This window comes from Octopus sinensis, linkage group LG2 (assembly GCF_006345805.1).
Source record: "Octopus sinensis linkage group LG2, ASM634580v1, whole genome shotgun sequence".
NCBI classification, from domain to species: domain Eukaryota; kingdom Metazoa; phylum Mollusca; class Cephalopoda; order Octopoda; family Octopodidae; genus Octopus; species Octopus sinensis.
The window spans coordinates 150255052-150275051 of record NC_042998.1 but is presented as its reverse complement, the minus strand read 5'-3'; the positions used below and the strand labels follow the sequence as shown (position 1 = coordinate 150275051).

Here is a 20000-nt window from a genome sequence, read left to right as displayed (position 1 = left end):
GCGACATCAACCTCTCTACCTTCTGTTTATTCTATCCCATTACTCTGTCGCCCGGTAACTGGCCACTCAAACATTGTTGTTGATAATTTGCATAATGGGAATATATATATATATATATATATTTTCCCCCAAAAAGTACTGCTGGGATATATCGATAAGATCATGTAATTTCAACAAATAGTTGTGTGATTCTATCAGTTAGTATGTCAAAACATGTTTATATATCTCTATATATATAAAACTGAGAATGTGTGTCTGTGTGTCTGTGTGTCTGTCTGTCTGTGTGTTTCCCTAAAACTTCAGAACTACACAACCAATTTCATTCAAATTTTACATATGCCTTACTTAGGGTGCGGGGAGCGTCACCGGCAAAAAAATTTTTTTACTTTTTGCCTAGGGCGAGCCCACAACAATATCATATCTTCTCCACTACAATTCCCTAAAACTTGAGAACTACACAACCAATTCCATTCAAATTTTACACATGCCTTACTTGTTCAACTTCTTGCCGAGAGCGAGCCGATAGCAATATCATATCTTCTCCACTATTTCAGTATTACGTGTTAAAAGTGAAACAAAAACATCTCTCTATTGTATGTATATGGATGTGTATATATATATATAATATATATATATATATATATATATATATATATATACATGTATATATATGTATGTGTGTATATATATATGTAAATATATAGCTGTATATGTATACATGTATATGTATTGCTGCATATGTATAGATGTATTTCTATAGATATACATGTATGTGTATACATGTATGTCTAGATGTATATATATAGATGTACATGTAATAGGTACACATATATATACACATATATACATGCATACATATATACACCCATACACACATACACACACACCCACTCACACACACACATACATAGGTGCAGGTGTGGCTGTGTGGTAACAAACTTGGTTCCAAAACACATGGTCCTCAGTTCAGTCCCACTGTGTGGTAACTTGGCATGTGTCTTCTGCTTTAGCCTCAGACCAACCAAAGCCGTGTCAGTGGATTTTGTAGACAGAAACTGAAAGAAAACAATTGTATGTATATGTATGTATATATGTAAGTCTATGTGTATGTCTTTGTGTTTCTCCCTCACCACTGCTTCACAACTGGTGTTCGTTTATTTACATCCCCATAACTTACTGGTTTCACAAGAAGAAACTGATAGAATAAGTACCGGGGTTATCAAAATATAAAAAGGCACTACGCAGTGTCTCATATTTTTGTTTGACCACTCAGTTGTATCTATCAATTTATCTTTGTGCGCGCGCGCGCGTGTGTATACATACTTACATACATACATACATACATACATACATACATACATATACATATATATATATAAGGATTTCGTAGACAGGAACTGAAACAAATCAATCGCATAAATATGTATGTATATATGTAAGTGTATGTGTTTTGGTATTGGCAACCTGAACGACAATGGTCAGAAACTACTTGAATTTTGCACATACCATAACCTGTGCATCACTAACACATTCTTTGCCAACAAAGCTTCCCGCAAGGCATCCTGGAGACATCCAAGATCTCACCACTGGCATCAGCTGGATCTCATCATTACACGAGGATCCTTTCTGAATTCTGTTCAACTGACCCGTAGTTACAACAGCACGGATTGTGACACAAATCATTCACTAATAAGTAGCAGGGTGTGGATTCTGCCTAAAAATGTCCATCACTCCAAGAAAATGGGCCGACCACGCATTAAAACTGCCAGAACCTCGGACCCTACACTGCGACAATGTTTTGCTGTTTCTATCAAAGTTGCCCTCAGTAGCTGCCCAACCTCCTCTGCTGAAAGTAGGTGGAATTATATCAGGGAAGCTTTGTATACCACATCAATAGATACTTTCAGCATGAGAGAAAGGCAAAACGCAGATTGGTTCAATGCTGGGCTCTCAGAGCTGGAAACAGTTATCGAAGCAAAGCGTGCAGCTCTGATGCAATACAAGAGGGATTCTTCTACAAAGCCACTCGAAAGGCAGAAAGGCAAGAGATAAAATACAACTGACTGCCAGACGCTGTGCAAATAGGTATTGGCAGGAAATCTGTCAGAGTATCCAGTCAGCTGCTGACAGTGGCGACACCCGTGGGATGTATGCCGGTTTGAAGAAGGCCCTCGGTCCATCCGCAACCAAGTTAGCCCCTCTGAAATCAATCACTGGAGATCTCATCAAGGACAAAAGCAAGCAAATGGATAGATGGGTGGAGTACTACCAGAATCTCTACTCACGGGAGACCACGGTAGCTGAGGCTGCAATCGAGGGTGTCAAGATCTTGCAAGTCATGTGCGAACTTGACAGTCTGCCATCTATAGCAGAGCTCACCAAGGCTATTGACTCCCTAGCAAGTAACAAGGCTCCAGAAAAAGACGGCATCCCTTTAGAGATCATCAAAACCAGAAAAAACACCATCCTGCTTCGGCAGCTTCATGAGCTTCTGTGTCAGTGCTGAGATAGGGCACAGTCCCTCAGGATATGCGGGATGCTAACATCATTACGCTTTACAAAAACAAAGGTGACCGTGGTGATTGTAACAATTACCGTGGAATATCTCTTCTAAGCACTGTTGGAAAGGCCTTTGCTCGCATTATCCTGTCCAGGCTACAACTGCTTGCTTCTCGAATTTATCCAGAATCGCAGTGTGGCTTTCGAAGAAGCAGATCAACTATTGACATGATATTCTCCATACGCTAACTTCAGGAGAAGTCAAGAGAGCAGAACATGCCATTATATATGGCCTTCATTGATCTGACAAAGGCCTTTGACTTTGTAAGTAGAAAAGGCCTATTCATCCTGCTCCAAAAAATCGGATGTCCACCAAAGCTGCTGAGGATCATCAAGTCTTTCATGATGATATGCAAGGCACCATACAGCACAATGGTTCAACATCAGCCGCCTTCCAAATAAAAAATGGGTTGTGTCCTTGCTCCTACATTATTTGGCATCTTCTTCTCGCTGCTGCTATCACATGCCTTTGAGACATCAGATAATGGAGTGTTTCTGCACAGTAGAAGTGATAGGAAACTGTTCATCTCTCGCGTCTGCATGCCAAGACCAAAATCAGAAGCGTCCTGATCAAGGAGATGCTATTTGCTGATGATGCCGCTCTGGTATCACACAGAGAAGAAGCCCTACAAAGGCTCATCAACTGTTTTGAGCAAGTATGTATCAACTTTGGCTTAGTTATCAGCAACATCATTGGTCAGGCTACATCGGACATCCCAAACATACAAAATTGTAGACCACAGACTACCGGAGGTGGAGAAGTTTACCTATCTTGGCTCTACCGCACCTACAACCTATCCTTTGATGCTGAGCTCAATATACGTATTGGCAAGGCAGCTGCTGTGATGGCCCAACTCTCCAAATGGGCATGGGACAATAATAAGCTGACCAAGACCACAAAAATGAAGATTTACCAGGCATGTGTACTTAGCACTCTATTGTATGGAAGTGAGACTTGGACGCCATATACACGCCAAGATCGTCGCCTATATATCTTTCACCTGCCCTGCCTCCGGAAAATCCTTCGCATGAAATGGCAGAATCAAGTCCCCAACAAAGATGTCCTCAAGCAAGCAGGAATACCAAGCATATTTGCACTCCTCACACAAAGACGTATGAGATGGCTTGGACATGTTAGCCGTATGGAAGATGGCAGAATCCCCAAGAACATACTCAGCGGAGAGCTTGCTAGGGGTACTAAGTCTGTGGGAAGATCGTTCTTACGATACAAGGATGTTTGCAAAAGGGACATGAATGCCTGCAACATTAATATTACCAACTGGGAAGCAGTTGCCAGAAACCGTTGAGATTGGCGACATAACGTAAAAGAGGGAACACAAAGGAGTGACATAGAGAGAGAGAAAAGAAATGGAACGACAAGAAAAGACGTCAACAAGAAACTATGACATTACAACCAGCCAGGCAAAGTCTTCGTTACATTTGCGGCACCTGCCAGAGGGAGTGTTTGTCCAGGATAGGACTACACAGCCACAGCAGGAGATGTATTAGGACATTGAAATGTAAAAACCTTACTAGATTATTTTATACGCAACACCATTGTCTCCCGAGACAAAAAAGGATGCCAACAACAATATATATGAATTTCGTAGACAGGAACTGAAACAAATCAATCATATATATATATAAGTCTATGTGTGTGTCTTTGTGTTTCTCCCTCATCACTGCTTCACAGCTGGTGTTCATTTATTTACATCCACATAACTTACTGGTTTCACAAGAACAAACTAATAGAATAAGTACCAGGCTTATCAACATAAAAAAAGCATTAGGCTGTGTCTCATATTTTTGTTTGCCCACTCAGTTGTATCTATCAATTTATCTTTGTGTGTGTGTGTGTGTGTGTGTATATATCTATATCTATCTATCTATCTATATATATATATATATATATATATATATATATATATAACACCCTAATGGGAGCCATAACTCCCAAATTTTAGTCATTTCTTTTATGATCCAAAACGAGGTCAAAAGTACTGAATGGATCTTTATGAAATTTGGAAATTATATTCTATGCATAAGGGCCATATCCCCCATGACAATTCATATATTTTTGCTGTTGATGACATTTTAACCATAGATATTAGACACAAATGAAGTAATATTTATAAAATTTCATCTTCTTACAAGTTAGAACGACCCCTCCACAGAACGACTTAACATCCACAATTTTGTGATTTTATCTAAGCAAAAACGAATACACTTGTGCTCTTGGAAGCTATAGGGTTATCCGAGCATTTAAGTTGAGCATTATTTCTAATTCAATGGTACAACAGTATAACAGTTTGCTTTGACATACATTGTGATTTCTGCAATGTAGTGCATAAATTGTCAAGTAAATGAGAAGCGTCTTTGACTTCACTGATTCAGTTGCAAAGTGTTGAGTAAAGTTATTTGATTACTGATCTCCTTTCAGTCTTTTTATTATCACTGGATCACACATAGTCGCCAGATGGTAACATTGATTTCAAGGCCTTCCCAGATGAGTGACTAGTTATTCAAAGACATTTAAAGATTGTAAATTTATTCTGTCCAGTTACGTATCAATATAGTGGTCATTTGCAAACTCCAACTTTAATTTCTCCTTAGCCCTCACGTCACACAGTTGTTAATGTTTATTTCAGTTGGGTCACGACCTTCCAATTGCTATAGATTCGTAATGCATCTTACGGCTGTGCCTGTCACCTGGATGGTGAGGAATCCTACATTGGGAGTGGTAACGACTAGGGTAGGGTAGCTTATTGTGATCATTTGTCTTTTGGTTTCCTGTAGCAAATCCAGTGAACATATATTTCCTATTTCAAAGAAATTCAAACAACAGATATAAGACCCAAGTTAAAAAGATTCTCAACAATTCAACTTCTCTGGTTGACATTAAGATACCCACCCCCAATAGGGGCCTTAACTCTCACATTTTAGAGCTCCATGACCTTCATTTTTCAGGAGCAAAATCCTTTTAACAGGTTCAATAAGACTGGAATTTTGGAATATGCGCATAAAAATCTGTAGTATAGGATACATGTGGCACGATTACAATATTTTAGGGTGTGTAAAGAGGGAAATAACCCTCATCTGCAATTTTGATGAAATTCGAAACATAGGTATTCCAGTTCATTACAGAAAATATAACAGAAAAGTCTAATTCTTCTATTGAATGTAACCGGGCAACGCCGGGTATCTCTGCTAGTATATATATGTAATAGATAGAGAGATAAATAGTTGCTATCTATCTCTCTCTATATTTACCCGGCTAGATTGATAAATAGATAGAAAGCTATGACTATATATACATGTTACTTACATTTAGAAGTGGCGGCGAGAAGCGTACTCAATACATGTAGCAGGTTATTAGAGTAGAATCCCTGATTTATTCGGTGGTTACTCTGAGTTACAGGGCAAGCATTTAGGTTTTATCATTACCTTAAAGTAGCAAATTTAGTTGATTGCTTCGAAAGTGACAGGCATGATGTGCCTAAATTTGGGCATTCATTGAAGTCGCCTTCAATAGAAGAGATCCATATCTAAGATGGCAGCGAGTGTCGAGGTGGGGATGGAGTTACATATTGAAATGAACTAGTGAAGTAAACAATTTCGAAAACATTGAAATAAACGCTAGATAAATTTGTAAAATACACGAAAAGGAAATCTGAGTGGAAAAAATGGAGCATGAAAGATAAATAGGAGAAGCGGAAGTGTGAGAAAAAACAATAAAAGTTTAAAAAAGGAAAGGATAAAAAGTAAAAAAAAAAAGAAACACAATTAAATAAGAAAGAAGGAAGATGGAATGAATAAAAATGAAAGAAATGTAAAATAAAAAGAGGATGTGTCGGAGAGATAAGAAGGAATGTGAATACGAACGAAAGGAAAGATTTGATTTGAGGTAGAAGAAAGAGGAAATGGGGATAAAGACATGATTGAGAAGACTAAAGAATGGAGAAATGTGCCAAGGAAGGAAATGGTAAATTAAAGAAACGTGGAACACACACACACACACACACACACACACACACATATTGCAGATAAGAAAGTAAATTTCGAACGTAGTAAAACTGTAAGAGAGCAGAGAAAGATTGGGTATTTACCTTTATAAGACGGAGAAAATGGATGCCAGCAGGTGGGTTCGGGTGTCGAACCTGTATCCTCCGAAACCAGCTGAGTGCTTTAACCCTTAAACTAAAGTTTACCGACAATTTTAATGCTATATTATAACATTTCGTATGCAACAATAGACATACATACATACATATATACATTCATACACACACATTCAACCACACATTCACACACACACACACACACACACACACACATACACACACACACACACACACACACACACACACACACGCGCGCACATACACACACATTGAGAAACCAGAAAGGAGAAAGCTGACTCGAAGATTACAGATCCAGTCCATCAGTGGAAGTGTAAAAATCTGTAAAACTTTCCAGAAGTTTATCATTTAAATATATATGAGCATGTCTAGATATGCAACTATATGCATGCAAATACATACATTAAACAAAAGATAAATCCGCACGTATACATACATACATACATACATACATACATACATACATACATACATACATACATACATACAAACATACATACATACAAACATATATACATACATGCATACATGCATGCATGCATGCATACATACATACATACATACATACATACATACATACATACATACATACAAACATATCCTGTTGAAATAAAAGAGCCTTAGATCTAAGTTAGAAACCGGCTTTCGGCAAGAAATCTTGAAATAAAACTGAAAAATTACATACATACATACATACTGAAATGTGTACATGCGTACGCACACACACACATATGATAACTTTTATACCCCACCTAAAACATTTTTTCTCTCTGGCTTCCCCTAAAATTCTTTCTAAAATATACTTCTGTGTCTTTTCCAATTCTATTTACTTTTCTTGACTATATATATATATATATATATATATATATATATATATATATATATATAGACATAATAAAATAGGGTAATAATAAATTATTATTACTAGTGGCTTAGCACAAAAAACGAATTAGTCATTAGACTATATATTATTCGTATAGAAATACAATAAGAGGCTTCCAAATAGGAAAGCGTTGTGCTAGAAAGAACAGTAGAAATCTATTTGGGAAATAGTTGAGATGGTAAACGTTTTCAATTTTCATTCCCTTCGTGAATTTATCCTTTTTTGTGGTCTTGAGATTTCTACTGCTCTTTCTAGCACAACGCTTTCCTATTTGGAAGCCTCTTATTGTATTTCTCTCTCTCTCTCTCTCTCTTCTCTCTCTCTCTCTCTCTCTCTCTCTATATATATATATATATATATATATATATATATATATTCAAGTGTCTTCTACTATAGCCTAGGGCCGACCGAAGACTTGTGAGTGAATTTGGTAGACGGAACCTGAAAGAAAGCCCGTCGTATATATGTGTGTGTGTGTATTTGTGTGTCTGTGTTTGTCCCCCTACCATCTCTTAACAAACGAATAGGTCGTGGGGTCGATTATTTCGACTAAAGTAGATGCTCTAGCATGACAGCAGTCAAATGACTCAATCAACCTTCGTAACTCAATCAACCTTCGTACTGGTTCAAAAGGATAAACATCACTCTGGTAAACATCCGTTAATGTTACATAACTTCCATCCGAAGATTATTGATATTATGCTGATTTTTCTTTCATTTTCTGATACAATTCTTTCCCTATATGAAATACTACAAATGACCAAATATTGAAGATTTAAGCTGACCATGCGAGCAAGTGGCATATATCAAATTTCAAATCACTATCTCGATAGTATTTGACCTGAAAACAATGCAATTTTTTTTACTGTTTTTTCCTTAATTTCGGCCATCCTCTGCTCCTTTTTCTATCTGATGCACCCCCCTTCTGTTCTCCCTATTCCGTCCTCTCTGCCTTTTTTTCCTTCTCTGCCCTTTAGTCCTTCTCTTCCAAATCATCACTTCTCTTCCCCTTTCCTCTTTAACTCTCTTCCACTTACCTTATACGGATTCTTACTGGCCTCTCTTTGCTCCCCTCCCAATTTCCTGTATCGTTCCTTCAGTATTCTGCTTGCTAATAACCAGAAATGACGAAAGTAGCAGGAATTTTCTAGGTCGTTCAAATTTTCTAAGCCGATTAATGGACTGACTGAGTAAACTTATCAATAATGAACCTATAATAACTACTGGAAACAGCTGTAAGTCAAATTTGCAACAATAAAGAACTATGTAATGACCATTATTTATACTTTGCCTTAAATATTTATGTATGTGACTGTATATATTTAGTATATTATTAATCTTCTGTATTCGAAAGATCAAACTGATAATACACCCTTAATGGATAAACTGCCATTTTATTGCTGATAGTCGTTCTTCAGTTAGAGATTAGTGTAATACTGAAAGCCAACGAAATAGTCGCCATATCTCTAGTATTAACTGAGGTACATATAAATGGGTCTCCCTACTTTTGAAAAAGAATGTATTTTAGGGGCTCGAGACAATGGCGGCCAAGAGGTTACTGTTGTTATACGATAATCTATCAAAGATGAAACAGAAATGCACGTGACCTTTGCAAACCGTCCCACACTGGTGAGATTAATGCAGTTGCTCTTCATATGAAATTGCTGTTGAGTGGTGTTTACCGGGGAATATTAGGTGCGATTGGAATTTCAGAAGGTAATGATGGGCGAAATGCTTCTTATAGTATCTTGTAGAGGAAATCGATTAAGGGTAACGCGAGAAGGAAAGGTGTTCGGTACCCGGAGAAGAAACAATATTCAGTTAATTCAAGGAGCAGACGTCTTTGTAATAGTGATACAGAGGAGAAACGGATGACATTGGTTGGCTGGTGTCGGTCTGCGATTTTCGCCAATGGGTCGAATGACTTTCTTTAGGAATTCGGTTTAAGTTATTTGTGTTATAGTATCGGTGAAGGCGCATGGTTAAGGTATTCGGCTCACGATCGTAAGGTCGTGAGGTCAATTCCCGGCGATACATTGTGCCCTCGGGCAAGACACTGTATTTCACGCTGCTCCAGTCCACTCACCTGGCAAAAATGAGTAGTACCTGTAATTGAAAAGGTCCAGCCTTGTCACATTCTGTATCATACTGAATCTCTCTGAGAACTACGTTATGGGTACGCGTGTATGTGCTCAGCCACATACACATTAATTTCACGAGGAGGCTGTTCCGTTGATCGGATCAACTAGAATCCTCACCGACAGAGTGCCAGTTAGTTATAGTATCAGTACTGTCCCAAACACGCGAGCAATGTTAAAGTGCGAAGCCTGTTAGAGCCCGTGAGAGGTTTATCGACTGTTTACGGTTAATGTGTTTCCTAATGGTAAAGAAGAATCTTGCAGCTTTGATAATGATATAAGTGCTAGGGAGCCATGTTATATACGTGAGGTAGCCGTGAGAACTCATTAGAAATAGAGACGGCTCGAAGATGCTGCTTGTGTATTGTTTATAGCCATAGAAAGCACCATATCACCTCGATCCTTAATGTATTGAGAGACAGTATGCCATATGTAGATAGACAGATAGACATGCAGACACACAGACAAACACCGAAATGTTAGATAAATGATAGAACAAACAGAATGGAGGAAAAGAATGAGATAATGTAAAATAAAAGAGGAATATTTGTGAAAAACAAAAAAAGGATAAATGTAGAATATAACAATAAAAGATTAGACGACATCAACAACAGCAGTAGCAGCAACAATAATGACAACAACAACAGCGACACAAATGAATTGAAGAGATAGCAGATAAGAAAGATGAAAGAATTTCAAGAAAAACAAAAGCACAAGGAATAGAGAACGAAATGAAAAAAAGAAAAAAAGGAAAGAAATTTAAGAATAAAACATAAAACAAAAGATATGGTGGAAGAAATTCGAAGAATAGGAGAAATGAAAAAAGAAAAATGAAAGAAACGAGAATAGCAGGAATCAAAGACAGGGACACGTGAGGAGCATTTTAGAACCTATAGGTTCGTCGGTGGTCATATGCTGAATATTTCGTTTTCATGTTGCTGATATTGTTGTTGTTTAACCTTTAGATCAACTCTGAATGAACAGACCTATCCAGAAAGGCTTCCATCTATGGCCAACCCGTGATTCAATATACCCATAAATATATTGTTCAGTGGTTCCTTGGCGCGTTCCCGTCCCATGATTATTAAGTTTATATATATATACATATATAGATATATAGATACATAGATACATACATACATACATACATACATATATATATATATATAACGGGAAGCTTTATGAAAATAGACAAAAGACGAAGGCAGGTGGAAAACAAACAAACAATTGTATTAGTATGGCGCTCAGGAAATATAAATAAAACAAGTCTTTAACGTTTCGAGCCTACGCTCTTCAACAGAAAGATACACAGAGAGAAAAAAACACAGAAAGAAGGAGAGAAAAAAAATGCGTGCAGTAACTAACGAACCAACATGGCGATCTGATTTCGGCCAGAAGTCAAAGATCAAACATGAGACGCGAGAGCGAAATTAGGGGAGATAATAGGATTGAGTGACCAGCTCCAACATAAGGGTGTGTGTGTATGAGAGAGTATTAGTGCGTATGAGAGGTCTGGACGTGTGTATGTATAAGGTTGGTGTATGTATTAGTATGTATTAGTATGTATTAGTACGTATTAGTATGTATAAGGGTGTGTGTGTGTGTGTATGAGAGAGTATTAGTGCGTATGAGAGGTCTGGACGTGTGTATGTATAGGGTTGGTGTATGTATTAGTATGTATTAGTATGTATTAGTATGTATTAGTATGTATTAGTATGTATTAGTTGGTGTATGTATTAGTATGGCAAATCATATATGATGTGATGTGTAAAGTCGTGTGGTGTAGTGTGGAGAGAGGAGAAGAGGGGGAGGAGAGGAGGGGGAGATGGGGAGATGGGGAGAGAGAGGAGGGGGAGAAGGAAGGGGAGGAGGAGGGGAGGAGGAAGGAGGAAAGAGGGAGAGGGGGAGAGAGAGAAGGGGAGTGAGGGAGCAGAGGAAAGGGGAAGAGGGAAGGAGGGAGGGAGAAAGAGAGAAGAAGGGAAGGGGAGTAGGGGTGAAAAGATGAAGGACTGAAGAAGTAGGGGTCGGGGGGAAAGGTAGGTGAGGAGGGGGGAGAGGGGGTTAGATGAGGAGGGGGGGAGAGTTGAGACCAAATGGCGTATAAGAGCGAAGAGAGAAGATTAATTCCTGTTCACGGCGCAAACGGGAACCCGGATGGCCTCTGTGTAAGGACAAACCGAACACAGATAGGTGTTGCAAGGAGTGATCGGTGGAGCGGAAATGGCGAGAGACCGGTGTGTCGTTCGCAAGGTGGATGTCACGAAGGTGTTCCGCGAACCATTCAGCCAAGCGGCGTCCCGTTTGTCCGATGTATATATATATATATCTTATTATTATTATTATTATTATTATTATTATTATTATTATTATTATTATTATTATTATTATTATTATTATTATTGAGTGAGAGAGCAGTGTAAGCCATCAATGTGACACTGGAATAAAATATACGAAGCCCAGTATACCCATCATGATTACCCGTCTGTTAAGGGTACATCAGGCACATGCATCGCAACCATATGTGCGCGACATGGTGATCTCATATCAAGATAAACAGCACATGACCTTGCAGGTGGGGCACATTAGAATTTTCTTCTGGTCGAGAAGCCCATCCCGCTCAAAAGGTCCCTGAATAAGGGTTGTTTAAGGATGTTGAACGAAATACCCATGTTTCCAGAGGTGAATTATTCAAACCCCAAATAATCCCTATCAACACATGGATATGATGCTACCCCACTAATTCTGCTCGTGGTCAGAGATGCACATATCGTCAGCTACTAAGGGACATGGTCAACTGGTTAAGGTCAAACAAGTGACAAGCAAATCTGTGGTATTGAGCAGAATATTTGCTGTAGCCCATCTTTTATACCAACACAAAACAATGTACATGATAATACTTCTAATCAGTTAAGATCAGAAGCCAAGAGAGCCACTGCAGGGCATTTATTATTATTATTATCATTATTATTATTATTATTATCATTATTATTATCATTATTATCATTATTATCATTATTATCATTATTATTATCATTATTATTATTATTATTATTGTTATTATTATTGTCATTATTATCATTATTATCATTATTATTATCATTATCATTATTATCATTATTATTATTATCATTATTATTATTATCATTATTATTATTATTATTATTATTATTATTATTATTATTATTATTATTATTATTATTATTTCGCTTAGATATAGCAATGCGAATAATCTGGTGTTAGAACATAAGTTTCAGAACACAGCGTCAGTCCGGTATAGAACAGTAATAAGAAATGAAATAAATATGACAGCGGAATAAGAAATTATGTCATAGACTTCATTGGCTTAATCGTGTTTGCTGCTACCAGACGCTTATTTTGTTGTACATGTTTACAAATGCAAAAGTGTTTTCCACAAATAAAGTTGCACTTCAGTTTTGAAGCACTGATGAAGCTATAGAGTGATACACAAGCACTCAACTACGAGTGCATTGCATCCTATAGCTGAAATAACTGTAAGCTAAAGAAGTTCACGACATAATTTCTTATTCCCTTGTCATTTATTTAATTTCTTATATATTTGTTTGTATATATACATACGTATATATATATATGTGTATATATATATATATATATAATATATATATATATATATAAGTACACACACATATATATATATACGTATGTATATATACAAACATATATATATATATATATATATATATATGTGTGTGTGTGTGTGTGTGTGTGTGTGTGTACATATGCATATATGTATAAATATACATAGGTGTATGTATAGATATAAGTTTTCACACACATGTGCGCAATCACACACTCATAAAAACACGCACATACAAACACAAACCAAAGCTCACACAGACACACACACACACACACACACACACACACACACACACACACACACACACACCACACACACACACACAACACACACACACACACACACACACCACACACACACAAACACGTACATCTTACACGCACTTGGACACCGAACGATATTCCCGATAGAAATATATTTCATTCTAAATAGTGGCCTAAAAAACAAACGAAACGAAACTACAGAAGAAAAAAAATTTTTTTGCTATACTATTTATGATGTGTTGCCAATATATTTTCATATTTTACTGGACGTAAAATAATTTCTATAAAAAATTTATTTCAGAAAAGTGTTTTTCATACTTTCCCTTCAATTGGCTGAATTTTTTGAAGAAAAAATCTCATACATTTCTGCTTCATATCAACAAACTGGATTTTATTTATTTATTTTTGTTTTACCAAAATACTTTGATAGGTTAGATTAGTTGCAAATTCCTTACATCTTTTATCACTGGCATCTAACGGAATTATGCTTTTTCTTCTTCGTCTTCCTCCAAATTTCGTGTTTGAAATTCTATTCCATAGTCCAATAACATAAAAACAAAAATTGTTCTTATATCGGTTTATTTCTCTATTCCCCGACTTATCAGATAAGTGAGTTGATCCCTCAAAACGTTTTCCACTAAAAATTTTCGATAAGGTAGGTCTATACATATATATCTATATATGTATGTATATTGTATATTTAATAGATATGTATATATATATATATATGTGCGCATGTGTGTATATATACATGCATGTATGTATGTGCGCGTGTGTGTATGCTTGTATGTACGTATGTATTATTCCATAGTTTATCACAAAGATATAACTGAATTATTATAGCTGTCACCGGCCGTACTTATTTATTTTTATCGAAGATATTCAAGTCGGTTTTATTTGCAGCAGTTTACTCATCAAATATCTTTTGTCCATATATTTATCACCAATGTTTATATTATGAATTTCGACGATATGAAACAATATTTTCTTTCCCAAAACATACATAAAAATGTCTACAGAGTTTAGAAAACACTTATGCAACTTCAAATTGTTGCTTCATTAGTTGTTCATTTCGGTTTTGCAAGGGAAAGAATCCTTTTGCCAGAAGTCATTATAATTGAATACTTTTCATCAGGGAAGTAATCTTGCGTTTAATGGCATGAAATATATCAAATAATCTTCATACATTTATTTAAGCTAATTTTCTTTAAAATCCTTAATATTCGTATATAACTGCAATTTCGATTTGGTTGGCTCTCGTCAGTACGAAGCAACAAAGACTTGATTAATTACACTATATTATTTAATTATGGGATTTGAGAAAGGAGAAAATATCTTGGGAAATAGAAAATTAGAAATGATAAATGAATGTAATTCAAAGAAGGCTCAATACAAAATAAAGGTAACTGAAGAATGAACTCCTGCATGTATGTCGATATTTTCGTAGCCAAATATATGTAATACACTCTACTTAAATAAGGTCTTGTTGTTAAGTGTGGTATCGCCAATTGTTATAAGGATATTTTTTTTACACTATAACCGTATTGTAACAAAATATTTAACGAAGTAGGGTAACAACAATGTAACAATCCAACAAACTCTCTATGAACTAGACACGAACCAACAAATGATATTCCGACAAACTACCAAAACGACACCTTACGACGTCCTGTAATTAACGCCTACTCTGTCTGTCATCTAAGATTGCTACTAATTATAGTCGTTCGGTCAATCTATTCTACCAGGGTTTGTCGTGACCCCCGACACACCATCCTCCTTTTTTGAAATTTCGACTTCCATAGGAAACGAAATTTATTTTATTTTATCATTATCATTTTTTCCTTTCCAGCATCTCTCCTTTTTGAAATTTTGATTTTCCAGGGAGTTCAATGCCTTCTCCGCTTAGTTTGTTTATGTTTTCTATTAATGCTCCTTCTAGGCTCAATCTCTTTTGGCGGTGGCACATCGAACATGTAAACACTTCCATTGGAATTTCCTTCCTTTCTTCCGTATATCTACTTTTTAATTGATGTAGGTGTCATTTATGCTCCCATCGTTGGCTTTTTGTTACATACATCATGCTTCTAATTCTTTTAGTTACTATACCGTCCTCCTAACCTTCTTTGCCGTTTTTGTATATTTTGAAATGGACTTTGTCTCCCACATCAAAATGTTCAGTTGAATTGTTTGTATTTTCTCTATACGTTTATTTCTTCGGCAACAGTTTGTCGAAGATAGACTTTATCTTCCGAGTGAACATTAGCTTTACAGGTGACTTGCTTGAACCAGTATTCGGATTGGGCACTTTTTCTTTACGTCCTTAAGAACTGAGTTAGCATTTCGTCATTTCCTAACTCGTTCCTTGCTTTTTTTAGTGCTCGCTTAAAAGTGTCTACGAATCGTTCTACCAGCTCATTTGATCTCGGGTGGGATAAAAATGTGCTTGAGTGCATACATTTTGCCTAAAGTTTTGAAATTGTATCCGGTAAATTGTTTTCCCTTTTCCAATACTATGGTGTTTGGAACACTGTAACCAGCAAAAAATTGGTGCAGGAACTTTATTGTTAATTTTGAGGTTGGTTGACTGCACCTACATATTTCCGGCCATCTGGTAAAGCTATCAACCATGATCAAGTAGTACGCACCATTCACTAGTCCATATGTACGATTGGTATTTCACCGGTGGTGCCTTGGTTGCTGGTGCACAATCTCTACATGATTTTACCAAATTTTCAATGTTCCGGTCCATTGTCAGTCAAAACACGTAACTCCTCATCAAGGCTTTCATTCTTGACATCCCCGGGTGTCCACTATGCAATTCATGTAATACACGTTTCTGTAGTGCAGTTAGTACTACTACTCTTTGTGTGTACATCAACATATTATCACACAGACAAAAATGGTTTCTCTTCAATTTTATAATGTATTTGTCCTCCACTGATTTACTATTTATATCTTGTACAGTCACTGGCAGCTCTTGACTGACATTGCACATAATGTTTTTAATTACTTTTTCTGATTGTAATGCGGCTATCATCATATCTTCTAGCGGTTCCGGATTCTTCGGAATTAGCCTAGACGGCTAATCAGCATGGCCAATTTTCTTAGAAGGAATGTATTCTATCTTAAAGTCGTAATTCAACAATATTGAAGCTCAACAGGTAGGAATTCTTTCTTCAACCCCCAAATTGATAGTAACGGTCGGTGATCAGTTTGTAGCCTAAAACTACCGTACAAAAATCTGTGAAATTTCTTCACAGCAAAAATAAGCGCAAGAGCTTCTTCCTCTATTTGGCTATAGCTTTACTCTGTAGCTATCAGAAATACGAGGCATGAACCACCGCCTTCATATTGCCGTCTTTATATTTGTGTAGCATTACTTTTCCTATGCCGTATTCAGAAGCGTCAGATGCTACAACAATCTCCGCTGCAGGATCGAAATGAGCCAACCACAAATCTGATATTAACACTTTTTTAAATATCGTCAAACGTGTTTTGATAATTATTTTACCAATTCCACTTCACATCCTTTTTTTTTAGCAAATTATTAAATGGAGCTATCAAATTATACATGTTTGGTATGTAATTTTGATAATAATTCGCTAGACCTAGAAAAACTTGTATGGTCGTTGTATTAGTCGGAGGAGGAATATTTTTATTGCGTCTGCTCTCGGTGGATCCGATTGTCTTCCATTTCTACCAATGATTTATCCTAAATATTTAATTTAAGGCAAAGACCTTCATACATCTCCTCACTAAGTGTGAAATAGTTATCTCATATTTTTTCAAAAACACACTTTACATGCTCGACATGCTTATCATGAAATTCACTTTTAATTAATACATCATCCAGGTATGTAATTGCAAATTTACGGTCTGCAAATACCACATCCATAACCTGTTGAAAAATTGCAGGTGCGTCATTTAGACCAAAATATAATCTATTACATTTATAAAGTCCTTTATGCGTATTCAATGATAGAAATTTCGAGCATTGCTCGTCTATTTTAATTTATAGGTACGCATCAGACAGATCTAGTTTCGAAAACATCTTGCCACCGTTTGATTCTGCAAAAATATCCTCCGGAGTAGGTAGCGGATAGTGGTACAATTTTAGACAGTTATTGAAACCAGTAGAAAGATAGGCATACACCCCGATTTTGTTCTTTTTTATATACACACAATTGGTGCTGCCCATTTAGAATAATCCACTTTTTGAATAGTACCATTTTTTTTACCTAGTCTGTCTAATTCTTCATCTACCTGTTTTATTGCAGCAAAAGGTACCTTTCTACTGGGTTCGAACACAGGTGCGACGTTTTCATATATCTGGAAACACGCCTCATGCTTAGTACAGAGACCTAATTTATCCGACAGTAATTCATGGAACAAGTTTTTTCATTTTTTCTTCAATTCATCTGATGAGTTATTTTTACAGGTGGGACAGCCATTTATTTTTTTTACAGTACAGTCTTATGGGGAGGTCAAACAACTCCATCCAGTTCATACCGAACAGACTGGTGGCATTTTTTTAACACGAAAACTTTTGCTCTACTGGTTTTACCATGAAATGTAATATCGCTCCACATTTCGCGTACAAAGCGTAGTTTTTCACCTGTCACGCCTCGTACAATTTTCGATGCTTTTCTTAACGTAGGTTGCTCAATTCTTTTCCTCGTGTCAGTATCAATAATCGAAATGTCACTACCAGTATCTAGTTGTAATTTAATATTTACTTCGTTTACTTTTACATGTACAAATTTTCTCTTCTTGGAGTCGTTTCTACTTTCCGTTGAGAAAAGTTTAGAATGTTTTATAGTCGACTTTTCTAACTTTGCTCTGCAATGTGAGCTCTTGTGTTCTATCTTTTAGCAACTGTAACATGTCCGCATTTTGAAAGGACAGTTCTTCATGAAATGAAGGCCTTACATCCGTAGTATGGGTTTGATCCTAATATCTTTCTTGTTTATTCCTTTCCGGTCGACATGCCTGTACTTGTGAGAAATCCTTCTCTTCAATTGTATTATCCTGTTGCAAGTTTACCGTTCTTTGACAATCTTCTGCAACTATCTTCATGGTTAAACTCTGGTCTGCTGGTTCAAGTTTTGTGAGAATCCTTGCACGGATCTTCGCATCTTTGTTTGCCGTTAGCCCTTGTACAAAAATGAGGCACTTAAACATATCAGGAGTTACTTCCTTCAGTTTAAACATTTCGCACATTCTGTTTACGGTCCCGGCATACGTGACAAAGTCTTCATCCTCTCTTTTAACTAGATCCAACACTCCCATCGAGTGTTAAATAGAGAACTATTATCACTGAACATTTTTGATAGTAATTCGACTGTTTCCTGGAAACAAATTTCATTAGATTTTGGGGTTAGTATACATTTACGTAATTATAGTCTAACCTTTTTCTCGTCCGTTTACGACTTGTAATCTTCCCAGAAGATTTCTTCATACCATCTGAAGTACGATGCAAGTATTATACCATTCGCTACGCCGTCTGGCGAATGCGAACTTGCAGTGTTTCCAAATTTCTTCATTAATTTCAGCAACTGCTGTTCGACTCTCAAGTACTGTGGTTCGACTCTTGGTGCTGTTGTTCGACTCTTGAATATTGTTGTTCGACTCTTGAGTACTATTGTTTGACTCTTGATTACTGTTGTTCGACTCTTGAGTATTGTTGTTTGACTTTCTGCTGTTGTACTTTTGCTGCTGTTGCTGTTGCTTTGTCAACTGCATTACAGAAGCTAATAAGTCTTCCATAATTAACGACTTTGCATCACAAACATTTGTTAACTGTTCTACGTGGGTTCGAATCCTCGCCGCCAATATTGGGGCATCACCAAAGCAGGGTATCAACAATGTAACAAGAACCCATGATATGGTAGAAGCCATAGTCACTCATAATAAAAAGGAGTAAAGGTGGAATGTCCCAGTGAAGACCTCAATAAAATGTAAGCACAGAAATTAGGCTTCTCAAAACCAGAAAGAAGAAAACTAATTCCAATCCATCACTGGAACTGTAAAAATCTGTAAAACTTTCCAGAAGTTTATCATTTAAATATATATGAACATGTCTAGATATGCAACTATATGCATAAGAATACATAAAGCAAAACATACAAATCTGCACATATACATACATACATAGAAAGAAAAATACCCTGTTGTTGATGCTGAAATCCCAGTGTTTGTTGTGTGTGTGTGTTATTGTTGTGTATGTGTGTGCGTGTGTTTTTGTTGTGTATGTGTGCGTGTGTGTGTGTCTTTTTGTTGTGTACGTGTGTGTATGTTTTTGTTGTGTATGTGTGTGCGTGTGTGTGTTTGTTGTGTGTGTGTGTGTTATTGTTGTGTATGTGTGTGTGTGTGTGTTTTTTTTGTTGTGTATGTGTGCGT

General features: G+C 36.7%; 1 long non-coding RNA gene across 1 annotated transcript in view; it reads left to right on the top strand.

Moving 5' to 3' along the window:
- LOC118761972 overlaps positions 1-4160 on the top strand; it is a 22349-nt gene extending 18189 nt beyond the window's left edge. The window contains exon 3 of the long non-coding RNA XR_004997766.1: positions 4038-4160. This is a non-coding gene — a long non-coding RNA (uncharacterized LOC118761972). The remainder of the gene's footprint in view (positions 1-4037) is intronic.
- The last annotated feature ends 15840 nt before the right edge of the window (positions 4161-20000 follow it).